Source organism: Mustela erminea, chromosome 2 (genome assembly GCF_009829155.1).
Source record: "Mustela erminea isolate mMusErm1 chromosome 2, mMusErm1.Pri, whole genome shotgun sequence".
NCBI classification, from domain to species: Eukaryota; Metazoa; Chordata; class Mammalia; order Carnivora; family Mustelidae; genus Mustela; species Mustela erminea.
The window spans coordinates 130,704,992-130,725,931 of record NC_045615.1 but is presented as its reverse complement, the minus strand read 5'-3'; the positions used below and the strand labels follow the sequence as shown (position 1 = coordinate 130,725,931).

Genomic DNA, 20,940 nt, shown 5'->3' with positions numbered 1-20,940 from the left:
CCACACCCACGCCCACAAGCTGGCTGACTATCTCCTCAATCTAAAAATAAGCCCACAAGCTAAGAAGACCTGCCCACTCACACAGAGTTTCCAATCAGCTTTGCAGTGATTCATTTAAAAACCTGAACAAACATCCAAGGATCACCAGATCTTTGAGGAAAGCTTCCAACAGTAAAGACAGAGGCCAAAACAAATAAACCGAAAGGGAAGGAAAAGAATTCAGAGGAAACAGATAATGCAGATGGTAGAAGAAAATTTCAAAAAGTAAATTAATATTATCAGGGAGATAAGATTCTAATCCCTTGAAAGAAGACTGAAATTCTCTCAGAAGGAAGGAAAGAAGGAAAAGGGAAGAAATGAAAGAGAGGAGGAAGAAAATGTAGAAACAACAGGTGATTTTGGAAATTAAAAATGAGGGTAAAGCATGAAAGATAACAAAATTAAAGTATTAATCTGAGAGTTTCAACATCTACCTAAAGGAGTTCCCCAAAGAGAAGACATTGACAACAAAATTATTAAGGAAACAGCACAAGAATATTTTTCAGAAAAAAAAGTCAACAGGGCACCTCGGTGGCACAGTTGATTAAGCACCCAACTTTTGGTTTAGGCTTAGGTCGTGATCTGGGGGTGGTGAGATCGAGCCCCCCCATCAGGCTCTGTGTTCAGCATAGAGTATGCCTGAGATTCTTTCTCCCTGTCTCTCTGCCCCTCCCACTCATGCTCTCTCTCTCTTTCAAATAAATAAATAAATCTTTAAAAGAAAGAAAGAACAAGAGGAAGGAAGAAAAGAAGGAAAGAAGGAAGGAAGGGAAAGAAAGAAATGCCAAGTCTCCAGTTTAAAAGTCCACATTAAGGGCACCTGTGTGGCTCAGTTGGTTAAATGTCTACCTTCCGCTCAGGTCATGATCCCCAAGTCTTGGGACTAAGTCCCACAAGAGGCTCCCTGCTTAGCGGGGAGTCTGCTTCTCCTTTCCCGCTGTTCATGTGCATGTTCTCTCTCTCTCTCTCTCTCATGCTCTCTCTCTCAAATAAATAAATAAAAATCTAAAGAAACAAAACAAAACAAAATAAAAGCACATATTGAACAAGCAATTATGGAATCATTATATTGCACACCTAAAACTAATATAATGTTATGTGCCAGTTGTATCTCAATGAGAAAAAGTATACTGAGTGCTCAATATAATAAATTTAAAAAACAGCAGCACTAAGACAAATCAACTTGGAATTTCGGAACACAGAAAAAGAGACGATTTTTTTCAAAGAAAAAAAAAAAAACGCAAACAGAAGACTGAGACTTGGAATCATGTTGAATTTCTCCACAACACAGCATGCTGGAAGGCAACGGATCATTGTCCTCAAAATTCAAAATTCAAAAATGGCTTTAACTTAGATATACTTAGATATGCATAGTATCGCAATGTTTTCTTCTTCACATTCTTTGTCAGCATGACATTAGAGGATATGATCCAACAAAATAAGAGCATAAAAGACAAAAGAATAAATCATTGGATCCAGGAAACTGGGCCAAGCAAGGATGACTGCTGTGTAGAAGGTCTAGAAGGAAATCACTACAGATCCAGGAAGGAGGTCTACCCAGGCAAGAAATGGCAGTGATAGTGTGGAAAATGGAATTCGCCGGCATTTTACAGAAGTCAGAGAGTCAAAGAAAACTAAGCAGAGAGGGGGGGAAAAAGGGTAGGTGTTAAATATCATTATTCTACACTTTCAGGCTAAGCAGTAGACAATATTTACATGCTAGTGGTATTGAAAACTCTGGAAAGTTAAGGAGGAATCCCATATTTTCCTAAATATGGAAAAATGTTTATGCATAAAGATATCCTTTACAGTGATTATAAAATCAAATAGCAAAAATAATCAAGATGTCCAACCAGAGGGGAATAGTTGAATAAATTATGACATATCACTAGATGGAATTTAAAATAATAACATTACCACTTTTGTGCATACCAAGGACTCCTTTTAGAACCTACCTTGAGAGCAGCTTGTTAAATTGAAAGGAGAAATTGAGAAATGGAGAATGAAACCTGTTTGTGTGTTACTGTTGTGGGAAACTAAAACTAAATGCCTTGTAGAGATGTCAATCAAGTAAATCCCCAAACAAGCAGCCTCAGAGTCCCATGTTGCTAGTATTTAGCATTGTCTGTATGAAGTAGGAAACAGAAGGTAAATGTTTTGGTAAACCTGTTTCTGATGGCTTTGAGAAGAAAGACACAAAGGTCTGTGATATGATCTCAAGATGGTAGAGCCTGGAAAGAGACAGATGACTGTGGCCTTGATGACCTACTTCAAGAGTGATTCAGTTTGCAATAGGAAACAAGTCAGGAAAGATCTTGGATAGAGCCAAGAACAGAACTCACCTTCTTTTTTTCCCAGGACAAGATCCTCAGCCAATCAAAGAAACTGCCCTTCTACCCCAGCAGCTCCAGGCATGAAGTCCTGGCTGCTTCTGAAAAGGATCAGTAAGGCAAGGAGGCAGGGATCCCTGCAAACCCTGCTGGTGACTCCAAGCCCCAGCGACTCCAAAATCATCTGCCAGAACTCAGCCTTTTATGCAATAGAGCTGTTAGATGATTTCAACAGAAATGCCCCAAATGCTTGAAAAACTGATCAACTTTGGCTCTGCATTACCTCCAAACCTCCAAAACAAGACAAACAAAAACACAGTATGAGAAATACAAGAGTCTATATTACATTTTCTTAGTTAAGACTATTTTGAAACAGAAACTCCTCCAACTCCCTTCAGCCAAAAAAGAAAATTCACCATAACGATGCAGGGGAATCTTGAACCCGTGGGTTGGAAACATAGCTGGGAAACCAGGAATAGAAAACTGTCACAGACCAGACCAAATGCCCTTTTAGTCTCTAGTCTGTCTGTCTCTCTCCCTGACTCCTTTTCTTCTTACCAACCACTTTTGACCAATATTTTGAATTCACTGGTTTAATTGTCCTTCCGGGGCACCAATCTGGCAAAAATCCCAGCCTGGATCAATCCAACATTTCATACCATCTGTAGGTGGACCTGCACTGCCGTGGACCCATGGAGAAAACCATGCGGTGTGGATTGGTATGATTGGGACCAATATGAATTCATGGCTTCCAATATCCACTGGGCCCTTAATCCTGACCAGGGAATCTTTGGCTCCCCTATTCTGTGCACACATCCATTCTTCACCCCTCTTCTCCACTCTTCTTTCATCTCCAATCCTGCTGCCTCTCCCTCATGAGTACCGAATCCCCTCATCTCTTACTTTACAAAGAACAGGAAGTAGTAGTAAGAGTAAAAGATTATTAGAAATAATAACAGAAGAAAGATATAATAATAATAGAGCCTGGAAAGCTATATTAACACTCTGGAAAGCTCTGTTAACACTCACCAACTAACCATTCCTTGATTTTTCTCCTGTTAAATAGACACGGCATCTCTTCCCCTACCTGGGAGGCTGATCTTTTTACTGTGTCTCTTCAACCTCATTAGGGACCTCATTCAAATTGTTATCTCTGTCTCACGTATTTTATGCTGAAGACTCACAACCTGAGCCCTTCGACCTCTACCAGCTAACACTCTTTGACATTTTTAGCTTAAATTTTTTAAAGTATGGCTTAAGCATGAACTATTTTAGGCTGTGTGCTAGAGGATATTGTGGTGAACTAGACAGATGTGATCCTTGTGAACTTCCCAGGCCAGGAGAGAGATTTTGAGTAAAGAATTATAAGTTTGATTTGTGTTAATTCATGAGAAGTACAGGATGCTGTGGAAATCTGCAGTAAGGAAATTTAACTTTACCTAGAAGTCAGGAAAGGCCTTCTTGAGGAAGGTAAAATTTAAAGCTGCCTCCTAAGGAATATATAAGAATTCAATAAGAAGAAAGAGGTTTAAATACTATGCAGGTCTAACCAAAATCTTATCAGATTTTCATGAAACTTAACAAGTGTATTCTAAAATTGAAATGAAAAATGGGGTACCTGGCAGGCTCAGTCAGTAGAGCATGCAACTCTTCATCTTGGGGTGGTGCATTCAGGCCCCACATTGGGTATAAGCTTACTGGAAAACAAACAAACAAACAAACAAGTAAGTGAATTAAAATTAAATAAATAAGATTGAAATGAGAAAGAATAAAGTTAAGAATCACCAAACCAATCTGAAGAGGAATAAGATGGAGGAACTTGTCCTCTGAAGACCTATTGCAAAGCCATAGTAATTAAGACAGTGTAGTCTCAGTACAGAAATAAAATTAGAGCAATGAAACCTTCTCTATCCCTGTGCTTTTCTGTTCATCCTTCAAGACACAGTAAGAATTATCACTGCCTCCAGGAAACCTCTGAATATCTCTACCCTCCAAATCTTGACTAGGTTCCATTTTGTGGTGCTTCCATGAAAGTTCCCTGAGAGTTACCACATTTACTCTAATATTTGCTTCCTCCTTTCACTATTAGGACAGAGGTCGTTACTCTTTTTCACTGTTGATCCTCAGCCTACCTGGCATTCCTTTAAGGGAAGACTTGAAGGGTACTACTTTACAGGCAGCATGAAAACAGTGCTATCCCACCCCACCCCAGCCTATCTCTTGCTACTGTTGACTTCCCATCCACTTTCCCTCGTTTATTGAAGACGTTAGTGCTTTCGGCCACAGTTGTATTCTCAAAATGGCAGCCAATTTTCTGAATTTATTATCTACAAAGACAATTCATCCAAAATTTGTCTTTACAGTTTCCTGACATCATCATCTTTCAATAGATTCATTCTACCTCAGCTTCTCACTTAGAGGGTCATGAAGTCTACCTTCAAAATCATGAATTCAATCTCTCCACTGTGGACATAAAAGAATGTCACCCAAATGAGAACAAACAGAGGTTATTTTTTCAAAACTTGCTATGGCAAAGCAGTCAGCCACCATCACTTGCTTTTGGCAGAGACCCAAAGGCAAGCAAGAAAGCTTCATCATTAAAAACAAACAAACAGGGGTACTTGGGTGGCTCAGTGGGTTGGACCTCTGCCTTCGGCTCAGGTCATGATCTCAGGGTCCTGGGATCAGCCCCACATCAGGCTCTCTGCTCAGCAGGGAGCCTGCTTCTTCCTCTCTCTCTGCCTGCCTCTCTGCCTACTTGTGGTCTCTGTCTTTCAAATAAATAAATAAATAAAATCTTTAAAAACAAACAAACAAAAAACTCCAGGTATGCTCTGGTGGGCAGTGGTTAGCATGAGGAAGGTGGAGGCATGCTAGCTGGAAATGAGACATCTTACATGATTGCTTCAGGGAGCACATGTGGCTCTCATTCTGAGTTGGAAGGGAGGGCCAATAAATAAATAAACAAATAGGGAGACCAACAGGCATTGACCAAGTCCTGATCATTCCATGCTCATTGCTTCAGAGGTTATGGGTCAGAATTCTATGGCTATATATGGTTTGGCCATTGTCCATTTGTATATTAAGTCTTCCACTAGTCATTAAGCATAACCTTCAAACTTTCCAGTACCTGTCCAAGTATACCCTCTTTGGTGATTCTTCACCCCACATTTGAACTAGTTGCCATCTCTCACTGGATTTTCTTTTCTTTTCTTTTTTAGGTAGGCTCCATGTCCAATGTGGAGTTTGAACTCACGACCCTGAGATCAAGAGTTGAATGCTCCACCAACTGAGCCAGCTAGACATCTCTTACTGGATTTTCAACTTCTCTGTACTGGGTATTTTCCTTCAATATCCAGGTAAGTTACACTCTTTTATAACATCAAAACAAAACAAAACAAAATGAACAACAATCCCCTATCTGAATTCCATCTTTTCACCTACCAACACACCACTACCCTTTGCAAGAAACTTCTCAATTTTTCCAAATTTTTGGATCCACCAAAAGCCTCATTCCTAACTCATCTCTCTACTTTCCCTGAGATGGTCTTTATTCTAAAACTGATGTATATCATTACCATCTTTGTATGTATCTGAATTTCATCAGTAGGTTTACTATACAAAGTTTTAATATTTCATCCTTTGGAAGTATAAAATAAACAATTTCATTTCATTCAAGCAGGTATTAATGTATGTAGCCCTAAACAATATGTACCATGGGTTTTTTTTGTTAAAATTTTACATAACCATATCTTTAAAAACTTGCTTATTATGCATAATTATATTTTTTCATTTTAAAATAATTACAGAGTCACAGGAGGTTGTAAAGACAGTGCAGAGAGATCCTATGAATCCTTCATCCAGTTCCCCCCTTCAGTTATATTTTATATAATTATAGCTCAATATGAAAACTAGAAAACTAACATTGTTTGTTTGTAGTTTTATACCATTGTATTGTGTGTAAACACCATTGCGATTGAAATACAGAACTATTTCTTTACCACAGATGTTTTCCTGTGCTACCCTTTAGAGCCATACATTCACTCCCTAAAAACTCTGACAACCATTAATTTATTTTCCATTTCTGCAATTTTGTCAGTTGTAGAAAGCAATATAAATGGAATCATGCAGCATGCATTCTTTTGGGACTGGCTTTTTCACTCATCATAATGCCCTTGGGATCCATCTAAGTTGTTTCATGTATCACCAGTTTGTTCCTTTTTATTGCTAAGTATCATGGTGTGGATGTACAACAGTTTATTTAGCCATTCACCTATGGAGGGACATTCTGGTGATTTATAGAGTAGGGCAATTACAAACAAAGCTGCTATGAACATTCATGTACAGTTGATATGTGAATGTGAATTTTCATTTCTTCGTGATAAATGCCTAGCATGCAAATACTGTGATTAATGTATGTTTAGCTTTTAAAAAACTGCAAATTGGGGTGCCTGCGTGGCTCAGTCATTAGGTGTCTGTCTTTGGCTCCGGTCACGATCCCGGGGTCCTGGGGGTCGAGCCCCATTATTGGGCTCCCTGCTCGGTGGGAAGCCTACTTCTCCCTCTCCCACTGTCCCTGCTGTGTTCCCTCTCTGTCTCTCTTTGTCAAATAAATAAATAAAATCTTAAAAAAAAAAAAAGAAACTGTCAAATTTTTTTTCCAGTGAGGGTACACCACAGGACATTCCCATAAGCAGTGTATGAGCAATCTAGTTTCTCTACATTCTTGCCAGCATTTGCTATTGTCACTACTTTTTGTTTATCATGTCTTTTCTAATAGATGTATAGTAATATCTCATTCTGGCTTTAATTTTTATTTCACTAATAGGTATTGAAGTTGAACATCTCATTTGCATCAGTATAGTATATTTTCTTTGGTAAGAAAAAATTCTTTTCACATCTTTTACCCATTTTCTTTCTTTTCTTAAAGATTTTATTTATCTATTTATTTATTTAGAGAGAGCATGCACACATGTACACGAGTACATGTGTGGGATAAATGGAGCAGGAGAGAATCTCAAGTAGACTCCATGCTAAGCACAGAACCCAGTGTAGGGCCCAGTCTCACAACTTGGAGATCATGACCTGTACCAAAATCAAGAGTCCTATGCTTACCTGACTGAGCCACCCAGGTGCCCCTTTTACCCACTTTTTAAAAAAGATTTTATTTATTTATTCAACAGACAGAGATCACAAGCAGACAGAGAAGCAGGCAGAGAGAAGGAGGGGAGCAGGCGTCCCGCTGAGCAGAGAGGCCGACTCCCAAGACCCTGGGATCATGACCTGAGCCGAAGGCAGAGGCTTTAACCCACTGAGCCACCCAGGCGCCCCCTCTTTTACCCATTTTTAACTGGATTCTTTTAAATGTTGAGGGATTTTTATATGTCCTAGCTCTAAGTCCTTTATCAGGTATGTAGTTTGAAAATCAGAACAAAAGTTTTAATTTTGAAAAAGTCCAATTTATTCAATTTTTTTTATGGCTCATGCTTTTGGTGTGATACGTAAGAATTCTTCAAGCCAGCATAGGTTCCAGAGATTTTCTCATATGTTTTCATCTAGAAGTTTATAGTTTTACATTTTGCTTTTGAATCTATGATCTGCTTTAAGTTAATTTCTACATTTTGCCATGTTGATAATTGTAGTTTAGCACAACTTTAGTACAACTTTTTAGGATGTCATTCTACAACTTAATCACAGTGCATCTGTCCTTTGCTATAAATGGGAAAGTCGAGTTATTTCCACAAACGGTGCCGCAGTGATCACCCTTGTTCATTTCATTTGATGGGATATTATTTTGTGCACACTATTCCCTTCTTAACTCATTTCAAGAACTTCTTTTGCTAATTTTAATCGTTGCTTTTCATTTGTCGTCTTACATGATCACTCAAAAATAATTTTTTCCCTTCAACTCACACTTCTGGTTTTCACCTCCTACTTCTTGGATCACTACTTTTCAGCTTTCCCTCGAACTTCTTTTTTTAAAGATTTTATGTATTTATTTGAGAGAGAGAGCACAGCAGGGGGAACAGGAGAGGGAGAAGCAAACTCCCCACAGAGTAGGAAACCCTATGTGGGGCTCAATCCCAACACTCAGAGGTCATGACCTGAAGTGAAGGTGAACCCTTAACCAACTGAGCCACCCAGGCACCCCTTCTTTGGAACTTCTTTAGCCAACCTTTCAACATTGGAGTCTCCACGCTTAGTTATCAGCCCTCTTTTCCGGACTCTATATACATTTTTCCTCTACACTCTACATTTCCTCTACATTGTACATTCCATCCATTTCCACGGTTTCAAATACCAAATTAATTTCTTTATACGAGACTTTTTTTCTGAGCTCCAGAAACTTACTTCTAACTCCTGATTCAACATCTCCACTAAGATGTCACACATTTTGTTATCTCAAAACCTAATATTGCCAAAACCTCTGTATATCCACAGCCATCTTATAAGTCTAATTTTTTGTAACTTTCCAAGGTCCCCTACAACGTTGAGCCTTTGTATATGTCTGTGTCTCTATCCAGAATGCCCTCTCCTTTCTCTTTGCATAGTTAACTGTTCTACTCATTCATCAAACCTCAATTTAATTATCACTTCCTTGGCAATATCTTCTCTAATCATCTCCAAACCAGGGTTATATTCCCTTTTATTTTTCTTCAGAGACTCTATCACAATTACAATTGAAGTATTTTGTTTATGTAATTATTAATATCCATCTCCCCTACTATGTGTCTTGCTCACTATTATATATTAATCCCTAAGTACGGGGCTTGGTACATAACAAATGTCTAATAAATATTTATAGAAAGAATGGGTAATTTTTAAAAAATATTTTATTTATTTATTTGAGAGAGAGTCAGCGAGAGAGAGAGAGAGCACAGGCTGGGGAGAGGCAGGCAGAGGGAGAGGGAGAGCAGACTCCTCTACTGAGCAGGGAGCCTAACGTGGGCCTTGATCCCAGGACCCTGGCATCCTAACCAGAGCCAAAAGCAGATGCTTAACCACCCAGATGTTCCAAGAATGCAGAATTTTTAAGTGAATATTTGAGTAGCTGAATGAATAAATATTTGGGTGAAACATTTCAAGAATCTTAAAAATAGGGGCACCTCGGTGGCTCAGTGGGTTAAAGCCTCTGCCTTCAGCTCAGGTCATGATCCCAGAGTCCTGGAATCGAGCCCCATATCTGGCTCTCTGCTCAGCAGGGAGCCTGCTTCCTCCTCTCTCTCTCTCTGCCTGCCTCTCTGCCTACCTGTGATCTCTATCTGTCAAATAAATAAATAAAATCTTTAAAAAAAAAAAGAATCTTAAAAATATTTATATCATTAATTCACTAATCACTCTTCTGGGATTTATCCTATGAGAACAAATACTAAATACAGGCAAAGCTTTGTATATAAGTGTCTTTACTATAGTCTTCTTATAACAACAAGATATATAGATGATCCAAATATCCTACAAAAGGAAACATAAGTATATTAAAATTAAGTAATTTATTTCCAAATCTAGCTGATTATCAGAATCCCCTAAGGAACTTTTATAAAAATAGAGATTTCTGGGTCTCACTTTGGACCTACAATATTAAGCTCTCTGTGAATGGACACAAGAAAAAAAATTCCTGGGGCGCCTGGGTGGCTCAGCGGGTTGAGCCGCTGCCTTCGGCTCGGGTCGTGATCTCAGGGTCCTGGGATCGAGTCCCATATCGGGCTCTCTGCTCAGCAGGGAGCCTGCTTCCCTCTCTCTCTCTCTCTCTGCCTGCCTCTCTCTCTGTCAAATAAATAAATAAAAATCTTTAAAAAAAAAAAAAAAAAAAAAAGAAAAAAAATTCCTTAGATTCTTCTAACGATTAGCCGGGTTTTGGAACCACTGGGTTTAGTGTGAAGAATATAGATTCTGAACCAACTTTGCTGGTTATCAGCTCTGTGACCTCAGAGCAGTAAATTTTCAGTCTTCCCTGAGGCACAGTCTCCTCATCTGTAAGACACCAATACCTGGCGTACTGAGGAATGAAAAAAATGATGTCTATAAGGTATGGGACATGCATGTTAAGTAATTTGCTATTAGTGTTAAGGTACATTGGCACTATAGAATATTCTACAACTACCAAAAAAAATCTTTCTGAAAAAATTCTTATTCTCCCACATCTTAGTTGAAGTCCTAGAAGAAAGGGTAATTTGAGGGGATTTAATAAAGAGATCATTTACAAAAGGTTAAGAGAAACCAATAAGGATATCTGCGGGACTTTTGGGCCTGTCAATAACGGCTACCATTCCCAGGCCTGGAAGAAGCCCTCAGAAAGGGTAGCTATATGGAGAGAGACAGGAGCTGGGACCTTCGGGAAAGGGACAAAGCCAACCCACAGCAATCCCTCAAAGAAGGAGATGGAAATAAATACTGTGTTGCCCGTTGACCAAATCCATATAGAAGAACCCAATAGAACCTACTGATGAAATACGTACTGGTCCACCTCCAGGGACACAAAGCAGAATGGAAGAGTGGATTCTGACTAAAGTGGAATAGGAATATCATACATAAGTATTTCAACTGTGTAAAATACCCATAACTCTTAGAATGTAAGTAAAGACATCAATATTTTAGTATTGGGTGTTTGGGGGGAGTGGGAGTTTGGACTACCTTTGCTTACTCTTTCTAATTTTTTGAATACCATAAAAGTTTCAACCATAAATAATAACAGTTAACATTTATTGAGCACTTACTGGCAAATGTTTTTGTTTTTTAGGATTCTACTTTTTAAGTAATCTCTACAACCAATGTGGAACTTTAACTTACAACCATAGATCAAGAGTCACATGCTCTACTGACTGAGCCAGTCACGGTCCTGGAACTTATTGTTGTATGAGCATATGTGTATTAATATATATCATCTTTTCAGCAACCCCATAAGTTCAGTCCTATCACTATTCTCATTTACAGATGGAGAAATTGTGGCTAGAGAAGTTACGTAACTTGTTAGAAGTTATACAGCCTTAGCAAATAAACTATGGAGCCATGATTTAAATATCATCCTTCTACTCTAGAGTCCGTGCTTTTAAAAACTTACTGTTATTTTCACAGTAGGCAACAAGAAAGACTTTTGCAAAGGAAAAAAATGAATAAACTTTGTTTTTTTTAGTGCATGAACATGTGAGTAGGTGGAGAGAGGGAATCTCCAGCAGAATCTTCAGCAGACACCAGTGTGAATGAGGAGTCCAACATGGGGCTCAGTCTCATGACCCTGAGATCATGACCTGATCCCAAACCATGAGTCCATCACTTAACCAACTGAGCTACCCAAGTGCCCCTGAATAAGCTTTTTTTTTTTTTTTTTTTAAGATTTTATATATTTGTCATAGAGAGAGAGAAAGAGAACACAAGTGGGGAAGCAGCAGAGAGAGAAGCAGGTTCTCTGTGATATGGACCTTGATCCCAGGATGCTGAGACCATGACCTGAGTCAAAGGCAGATGTTTAACCAGGTGAGCCACCTAGGCTCCCCTGAATAAGCTTTGTTTTAAAGAAAAATGTTTTATAGTAATTTTTCCTGGTATTCAATTGAAATAAAAAATATAATACATGTAATAGCCATCCCACATATACTATATAATATTAATAAGTGGTTTAGTATGTATAGTATAGTATAATAAACATAGTAAAGTATAATAAAAATAATAAGATTTATATATTTTATTCACTATTCTCACGTATTTCTTCATAATAAAATCTCTGATTTTCCTCTGGGCATGAGGCCACCCAGAATAATGACTGCATTTTCCAAATTCCCATATAACTAGGTGTGGTCATCTCTAAATTCTAGACAGTGAGATGTAAGTAGAAGTTATGTGTGCAGCATCTAGAAAGTAACTGAAAGGAGGGAGTAAGTACTTCTCCCCTTTGTCCTTTCTGTTGGCTGGAATAAGGATATGATGATTGGAGGCTAAGCAGCCATTTTGGATCATAAGGTTAAAACCATATCTTAAGTTTGACTAAGTAGCAAGGTAAGAAGAGTTTGTACTCAAGAAATAAGGGGTGGGGAGGATGTGGAGAAAAAGGACCCCTTGCGCACTATTGATGGGAATGCAAACTGATATAGCCACTGAGGAAAACTGAGTGGTGGTTCCTCAGACATTTAGAAACAGAACTATCCTACAATCCAGTAATCACACTACTTGGTATCTGCCAAAAAACAAAACAAAACATTAATTCAAAGAAATGCATGTACCCCTATGTTTATAGCAGCGTTATTTACAATAGCCAGATTATGGAAGCAGCCCTAGAGTTCATCAGTAGGTGAATGGATAAAGAAGATGTGGTATATAAATATAATGGAATATTATTCAGTCATGAAAAAGAATGAAATCTTGGCCTTTGCAACGACATGGCTAGAGCTAGAGAGTATAATGCTAAGTGAAATAAGTCATTCAAAGAAAGACAAATTCCATTTGATCTCACTCATATGTGGAATTTAAGAAACAAGCAAAAGGGAAAAAAAGAGAGGGAGACAAACAAAGAAACAGACTTACAGAGAACAAATGAATGGTTACCAGAGGGGAAAAGGGTGGGGGGATGGGTAAAATAGAGGTTGGGGATAAGAGAAATGGGTAAAATAGGGAGTACACTTGTCATGATGAGCACAGGGTGATGTATGGAACTGTCGAATTACTATATTGTACACCTGAAACTAATGTAACATACAGTGGCTATGTTAACTAACTGGAATTAAAATAAAACATTTTTTAGAAGTGCTCTTTGAACACTTTGAATTCTAGGCTTTGAAACACATTTACTTATATAATTATTAAAATGTTGAATATTTCTGGAGTCTAGAGATTATGTGAGCATGCACACCAAAATCCTCTATGAAGTTTTAATTACCTTATTATAAAATATTGCAGACATAAAGTAAGGTACAAATCATAACATAAAAAGAAACCACGTACACCCTACTCAGCTTAAGAAATAAAGTGTTAGTGTTGAAACCTTCAGAGTGTTCTTCCCTATTCTTAGTTCTTTCCACTTTACAAAAGGCTGCCTCTCTCCTGAAATTAATGATTATCATTCTCATTTACATCTTTATATTTTTGCTACATGTATATATGACTCTAAAGAACAATTGTTAGTTTCTGCCTACTTTTAAGTTGTATATGATTTATATAAATGAAACAAATTTCTTGGATTTTTCTGCAGTCTGTGGGGGTGCTTATTATAATGTTTTTGAGATATAATCATATTGGTTCATGTAGTTACGCTTCATGTCACTTACATGTATTTTTAAAAATCCTAGCATTCCTCGGACCCCTGTGTGGCTCAGTGCATTAAGCCTCTGCCTTCAGCTCAGGTCATGATCTCAGGGTCCTGGGATTGAGCCCTGCATCAGGCTCTCTGCTCAGCAGGGAGCCTGCTTTCCGCCCCACCCCTCTCTCTGCCTCCCTCCTCTCTGTCTACTTGTGATCTCTGTCAAATAAATAAATAAAAATCTTTAAAAAAAAAAAAAATCCTAGCATCCCTGGAGCACCTGGGTGGCTCAGTGGGTTAAGCCTCTGCCTTTGGTTCAGGTCATGATCTCAGGGTCCTGGGATCGAGCCCCGCATTGGGGCTCTGTGCTCAGTGGGGAGCCTGCTTTCCCTTCTCTCTCTGCCTGCTGCTCTTCCTACTTGTGATCTCTCTTTCTGTCAAATAAATAAATAAAATCTTTTTAAAAAAAGAAACATCCTAGCATCCTGTAACTAAATTATAGTGATAGAAGAGTGCCGCTGGTAGACTGGAGCAGACTGGACTGGACATAAGGGAATTTGAGGATGAATGAAATGTTCTATTTCTTGTTTTGGATAGTGGTTACTGAGCATATGTAATTGTCAAAATTTATTGAACGGTACATTTAAGATCTAAGCATTTCATTGTATACTAACTTTATCTCCATAAAATGATTAAAAGCAAACGAGTAAAAAACAACAAAGAACTCTAGTCTCAGGCATTCTAATTTAGTAGGTCTGTGCTGGGGATAAACATATGTATTTTTTTACAAAGTTCTAAATAATTCTGAGGGGCACCCTCAACTGAGCACAACTGCCCTAGAATGATACAAAGTTGGAGCAGGAATTAGAAAGAAGAATAATCTGTCAAAGATCTGGGAAATATCTCATGGGCTTGTATGACCTTCCTAGACTTCTTAGAGACGTCTAATATGACCTCCCTAGATCTCTTATAGTATAGCTGGCAAGTTTTACAAGAGAGGAAATAGGATGTTTGACCCCGAGGCAAACATTAATGGCAGCTAGTCCTGACTGCAGTAAAGCTAAGATTTTTACAATTTAGTAATGGACAGCTAAATTGATTTTTTTTAAAGTTTGTTTGTTTATTTGTTTGTTTGTTTATTATAAAGTAATCTCCACACCCAATGTGGGACTTGAACTTACGACCCCAAGATTAAAAGCTACATACTCTTCTGACCAAGCCAGTCAGGCACCCCACAACTTAATTAAATATAATTCTTTCTCACCCATAGATGGAGGCACAACTAGGAATATATCTACACGATACATATTTAGGTGCTATGCCTCTTCAGATTATCTAGTTTCCCTCTCATCCTTTTTTTTAATCTTTTATCTTTGTTCCCCTATCTCATGTTCATTTCGGAGTTAAATCAAGGAAGGGACCTCTCAGTTCACTCTTTGTATATGACTTGATTTTTTTTTTTTTTAAGTATAAATTTCAGTGGACATTTTGAGAAGCTCTTTTGTGCAAAGTACTATTTTAAAGATGATGTTCCTGTTTCTCATAAATTCAGAAAAAGGTACCTCTCCAAAGATGCCAGTTGAGGGATTAAATTCAACTTAAGTTGGCTGTACTCTGCGCAGAGGTCCCTAATGAGGCATTTCTTGTGTGCATTTTGCCCGGATCTTGACCAGAGTCTTCTGCCTCCTGTCTCTCATAGTCTCACTTATTATTGAAAATTCTCTTTGGGGCGCCTGGGTGGCTCGGTGGGTTGGGCCGCTGCCTTCAGCTCAGGTCATGATCGGGGTCCTGGGATCGAGCCCCGCATCGGGCTCCTTGCTCGGTGGGGAGCCTGCTTCTCTCTCTGCCTCTGCCTGCCTCTCTGCCTCCTTGTGATCTCTGTCTCTCTCTCTCTGTCAAATAAATAAATAAAACCTTTAAAAAAGAAAATTCTCTTCAAATTTCAACTCTCCTATAACAGGTAAAGGTCAAGATTCTCACTTCACTGGGCACCTGGGTGGCTCAGTGGGTTAAGCCTCTGCCTTTGGCTCAGGTCATGAACTCAGGGTCCTGCGATGGAGTCCTGCATTGGGCTCTCTGCTCAGCAGGGAGCATGCTTCCCCACCTCTCTCTGCCTCCTCTCTGCCTTCTTGTGATTTCACTCTCTAAACAAATAAAATCTTAAAAAAAAAAAAAAAAAAAGATTCTCGCTTCACTCAAAATAGCTGCCCAATGAACAACTGATTAAATTGGGATATTTCCATTGTAAAAAACATTTTTTTTCTCATTGTAAAAGCAATACACGTGTGCATCAATTAGGAGTATATTCTTGTAGGCAATATATTGGCTAACTTAAGCAAAAAAAAGAAAAAAAATATATCTGACATATATCAGAGTAGTTCACAAAATCAAAGAAAAAAACTAAAGATCTGAGAAGCTGGGTGCAAGGGCAAGGCCAGGGATCTGAAAATAATGAGCAGACTTCACGGGCTGCCTTTCCACAAATATTCACTGACCTCCAACAACATGCCTGGCACCAGCCGCGGCCCACCTCAATCAGTCATGGTAGGAAAAAAAAGAGGAGCGTCAAGCAAGGCTTTGCCAAAGAAGAAATGCTTCAAACAGGTCTGAGAGTTTCACACTTGGCCACGAGAGAAAACACACGGATAAACAGGCAAAGATGTCAAAAAGTTCAGATGGCAAGTACGAGGAGGGAAAAATGGCAAAGAAGGCAGGGAAGGATACGAGAAGATTTTATGTCTAGTCCCCAGAACTGCAGTGGAACTGGGGGTATAGAGGTTGAGGGTAAGGAGAAGGGAGAGGAATTTGGTCTCGATTATACCCAGAGGGTCAACTGATGAGAACACCAACTATACCAAAATCATGTAAGAATGTGAAATTAAAATCAAGTGGGATTTGACCTGAGACTGGCTGGGTGGTGAGAGGATTCCAAATAGCTCAGAAAGACCCAGAAGTCTGATATAAATTTGATGAGCAAAAAGTCAAATGATCAAAATGCTTGGACAATAAAAACAAGAATGTTTCGGGTGAATACCAAAGACGGGAACTTAATACTCACAGGTATACTATGTGTAAGAGAGCCAGCTCTACGTTAACAGCAAGGGACACTGTAGACATGTTTATTCATGAAATATTTAGACATAATCAGAGGTAATTAGGAAGAAGAAGGGAGGAAAAGGAGATACCAATATGTGTAGTATTTACTAATGTCAGGCCTTATTCCAGGAATTTACACACGTTGTATGATTTAATCCTCAAAACAATCTTATGAGATAGACGCTGTTATTTGTCTCTCTTTCATAGGAGAGGAAACTACAGACCAAAAATACTAAGTAGCTAGTAAAGTATGGAACCAGAGTTTGCTGACCTTAAAACTCAGACTCTAACTCACTATAATGTGACTTTAATCAGGAAACCATAATCAGATTGGAGATGCAGAAAGATCCCTCTGGTGACAGCTAAAAAGAATTCAGGAGAGTAAGCGTATGGCAGTTGTCAAGAAGGTAAGCAGGGCAGTGTGAATGATGAGTGAAGTCTGAAAGACTAGACTATTATGGTAGTCTGGATGAGGTTTGGAGGATCAGAGCCATGGTGGTTGGAGAAGGGAGGAAAAACAGCACAAATTAAAAGGAAACAAAAGGAAATAGAATTATTGGGATTTGGTGACCAAAATCCCAGCCCTGGGACCATGCCATGGGAACAGGGGCTGGCCCTGTGCTCTGTGTGTATGTGAAGAACTAAGTGTTGGGATTCTGGGTCTGTTGGGATTCTGGGTCAGTGAAAAACCAAAGAGACTTCTCCTTTTGTTGCCAACCTTCATATGTGTGAGGTCCTACAGGAAGCGTGCAGGGAGTTTGTGGAGAGGTACTGTTGAGACTGTCTGGGGACAGGTAGTCGTGACACATTCTTGAGCACAGGCCCAGACAAAACACCGTGCTGAGCCTCTAGGGTTTTCCTGCTAAGGTGGTAGAGAGGGAACTATGGCAGCGGTAGTACACTCTTAGTTTCAAAGGTAGACATTTGAGCTTCAGGCCCCGAGGTTCCTTGCCAAGTTCAGTGGTCAGGCTGACCATAGCTGAAAGAACAAATGGAACAGACTCTCTGGTTTCTTTGAGATCATTATTCACAGGCCTGAGGAAACACTGGGGTTATTGGATGTATCATGAGTAAAGAAACTCATGGAAGAAGATAACCTGTCCCTTAACCACAAAATGGGAGACTCCAGGTAGTTAATAAGAATAGCGGTAGGTTGGGGGGAGGTGGACATGTGACCTGATGCATAATGGCACATCAACTAAACTTTGTATTTTAGGCAGAGGGAACCGCATGCACCAAGTTCAGGGTGCAAGGAAAAATACTGATTTGAAATGGATTACACAAACAACATTCTTTTTTTTTTTTTTTTAAAGATTTTATTTATTTGACAGACAAAGATCATAAGTAGTCAGAGAGGTAGGCAGGGGCGGGGGGGAGGAGAGCAGGCTCCCCTCTGAGCAGGGAGCCTGATGTGGGGCTCGATACGGTGCTCAATCCCAGGACCCTGAGATCATCACCTGAGACGAAGGCAGAGGCTTAATCCACTGAGCCACCCAGGCACCCCTACACAAACAACATTCTGCTATTTCCACGAGCAAGCTACCATTCCTCCTCTTGTATTGTTTATCCTAGCACATGAGTGAAGTATAAAGTTAGATGAGTGACAACAGAAAGAAATTAAAAAGCTTAACAAGGGCTATCATTTAAAGTCTTGTAAGTCTCCACGTTACTCTTTGTTCGCTATCATCCATTGATTTTGGAAAATTTTGAGTCATTATCTCATTGGATATTCCATTTCATTCTATTCTCTGCTTCTGAACCAGTATTAGGAACGTATGACATTTTCCTGTTCTACTCTCCATGTCTCTTTTTATATTTGTCATTTCTTTATCTCTGTATATTACATTCTATGTATTTTCCCTAGATCGATTTTTCAATTCCTTAACTCTCTCTCTTTAGCTACTTTAATCAGCTGTTAGACCTGACCATCTTTTTAAAAATGTCAATGATTACATTTCGATTTCTAGGATTTGTATTTGTGAAGAAATTCGATTTCTTCCTCTTCTTCTTCTTCTTCTTCTTCTTCTTGGAGGAAAGAAGGTTTTCAAACCTCTGGTCTTTTTTCAATGTCTTTTTTTTTTTTTTTTAAGATTTTACTTATTTATTTGACAGAGATCACAAGTAGGCAAAGAGGCAGGCAGAGAGAGAGGAGGAAGCAGGCTCCCTGCTGAGCAGAGAGCCCGATGCGGCGCTCGATCCCAGGATCCTGGGATCACGACCTGAGCTGAAGGCAGACGTTTAACCTACTGAGCCACCCAGGAACCCCTCAATGTCTTATTTTTGTTCTAAAGTTGTCAATTCCTTCTGAAGTATGTCTTAATATAGACTTATTTTAAGACTATATCATTAATGTACTTTGAAAATGTTAGTGTATAGCAGAGTTGATGTTTGTTTTCTGTTTGACCTTAAACAGAAAAATAAAAGGGGTTATAGCTCCAAAAAAAAAAGTATATATCATTAAGTATATATTAAATAATTATATTTTGTATTCTTTACTGAAGAGGTATCTGCCACCCTTCAATGCCTCATTTTGCTGATTATTGTGTCTTTCCTTATTGATGGAGGCTAGAGTTTCCCTCTACGTTTTGAAATTTCTGTGTGGTTAACTTCATGTTCAGCTAGGCTTTATCTTCTGGAATCTTATGAAGCCTGAGTTAAGAGTATGTCTCTCCAGAGAAGTTTTTACTGACACCAAGCCACTTTATTTTGGTCAACTTTACTGAGGTATAATTTACATTCAACAAAATTCACTAACTTAAAATGTGCAATTCAATGAGTTTTGATTAATGCAAGCAGACATGGAACTAAAACCGTAATTAAGATACAGAATATTTCTATCACCCTAAAAAGTTCCTTTGTGCCTCTATGTAGTTAATCCTCCTCTGTCACCCCAGGCAACTACTGATTTGCTTTATCTCATTTATACTTTTGACTGCTATAGAATTTCATGTAACTGGAACCATACAATATGTAGTTTTGTTTCTGATCCTTATATTTGGCATAATTCTTCTGATACTCTTCTGTGTTAAGTGTATCAGTGATTTACTCATTTTATTGACATACCACAATTAACTATTCACCAATCGATGGACATTTAGGTTTCTTCCAGTTTTTGAGTACTATGAATAAAGCTGCTATGGATATTTGTATACAAGTGTTTGTATAGACTTTTGTTGACACTTCTCTTACAGAAACACCTATTCCTGGCCTATATGTTAAACATATGTTTACCTTTATAAGAAATTGTCAAACTTTTCCAAAGTTGCTATTTGGAAACTGTGAAGCTTTTCCAACATGAGTACTGGCATTCCCATTGGTGATATATCAGAGTTCAGTTGGTCCACATTCTTACTATAACTTGGTATTATCAGACTTTAATTTTAGCCAAGCTAGTATAATGGTATCTCGTGATCTTAATATGCTATTCCCTAATGATTAATGATGCTAAGCATCTTTTCATGTGTGTATTGGTCATTCGCATACATTTTTGTCATGAACTGCCCGTTGTGTATCTTTTTTTTAAATCTTATTAAAATCACACTGCTTGTCTTCTTTTTATTGAGTTGTAATGGTTTTTAAAAAATATTCTAGGGTGCCTCCGTGGATCAGTCAGTTTAGCGTCCAACTCTTGATTCTGGCTCAGGTCATGGTCTCCAGGTCGTCCCTCTCCCTCTGCCCCTCCCCCTACTCATGTGTTCTCTCTCTAAAATAAGTAAATTTAAAAATATTTAAATTTAAATTTAAATTAAAGAATATATATTCTAGATACAAGTTCTTTATCAGACATATGTTTTGCAAATATTTTCTGTATGCGGTCTTTCATTTTCTTAAGTGTTTTTCAAAGAGCAATAATTTTTCATTTTTATGGAAAAATTTTTTCTTTCATGGGTTTCTTTCATAGGCCATGGAGCCTACTTAAATAAAAAATTAAATAATATTTATATAAAAATGCAAAGGACCCAGAATAGCCCGAAACAATCTTATAAAAAAACAGAATTGGAAGAATGCATACAACCTGTTTGTAAGATTTCTATAAAGTTACAGTAATCCAGAGCATGTAATATTGGCATAGGATTGACATGTAGATCAATAGAGCAGAATAGAGAGCCCAGGGATATACCCAGATATATAAGGTCAATGTCCCAAGATAATGTAATGGGAGACAGGATAATCTTTTCAACAAATGGTGTTGTAACAGTTGGATATCCATAAGCAAAAATAAAGCTTTCTCTTTATCTCATATCAGAC

General features: G+C 38.4%; 1 long non-coding RNA gene across 1 annotated transcript; it reads right to left on the bottom strand.

Annotated features, from left to right (window-relative positions):
• Window positions 1-858: 858 nt before the first annotated feature.
• On the bottom strand, window positions 859-20,244 carry LOC116583903. The gene is made up of 3 exons (XR_004282963.1): window positions 20,234-20,244; window positions 8,172-8,182; window positions 859-968 (listed from the first exon to the last, which is right to left on the bottom strand). It is a non-coding gene; the product is annotated as an uncharacterized LOC116583903 (long non-coding RNA).
• Window positions 20,245-20,940: the final 696 nt, after the last annotated feature.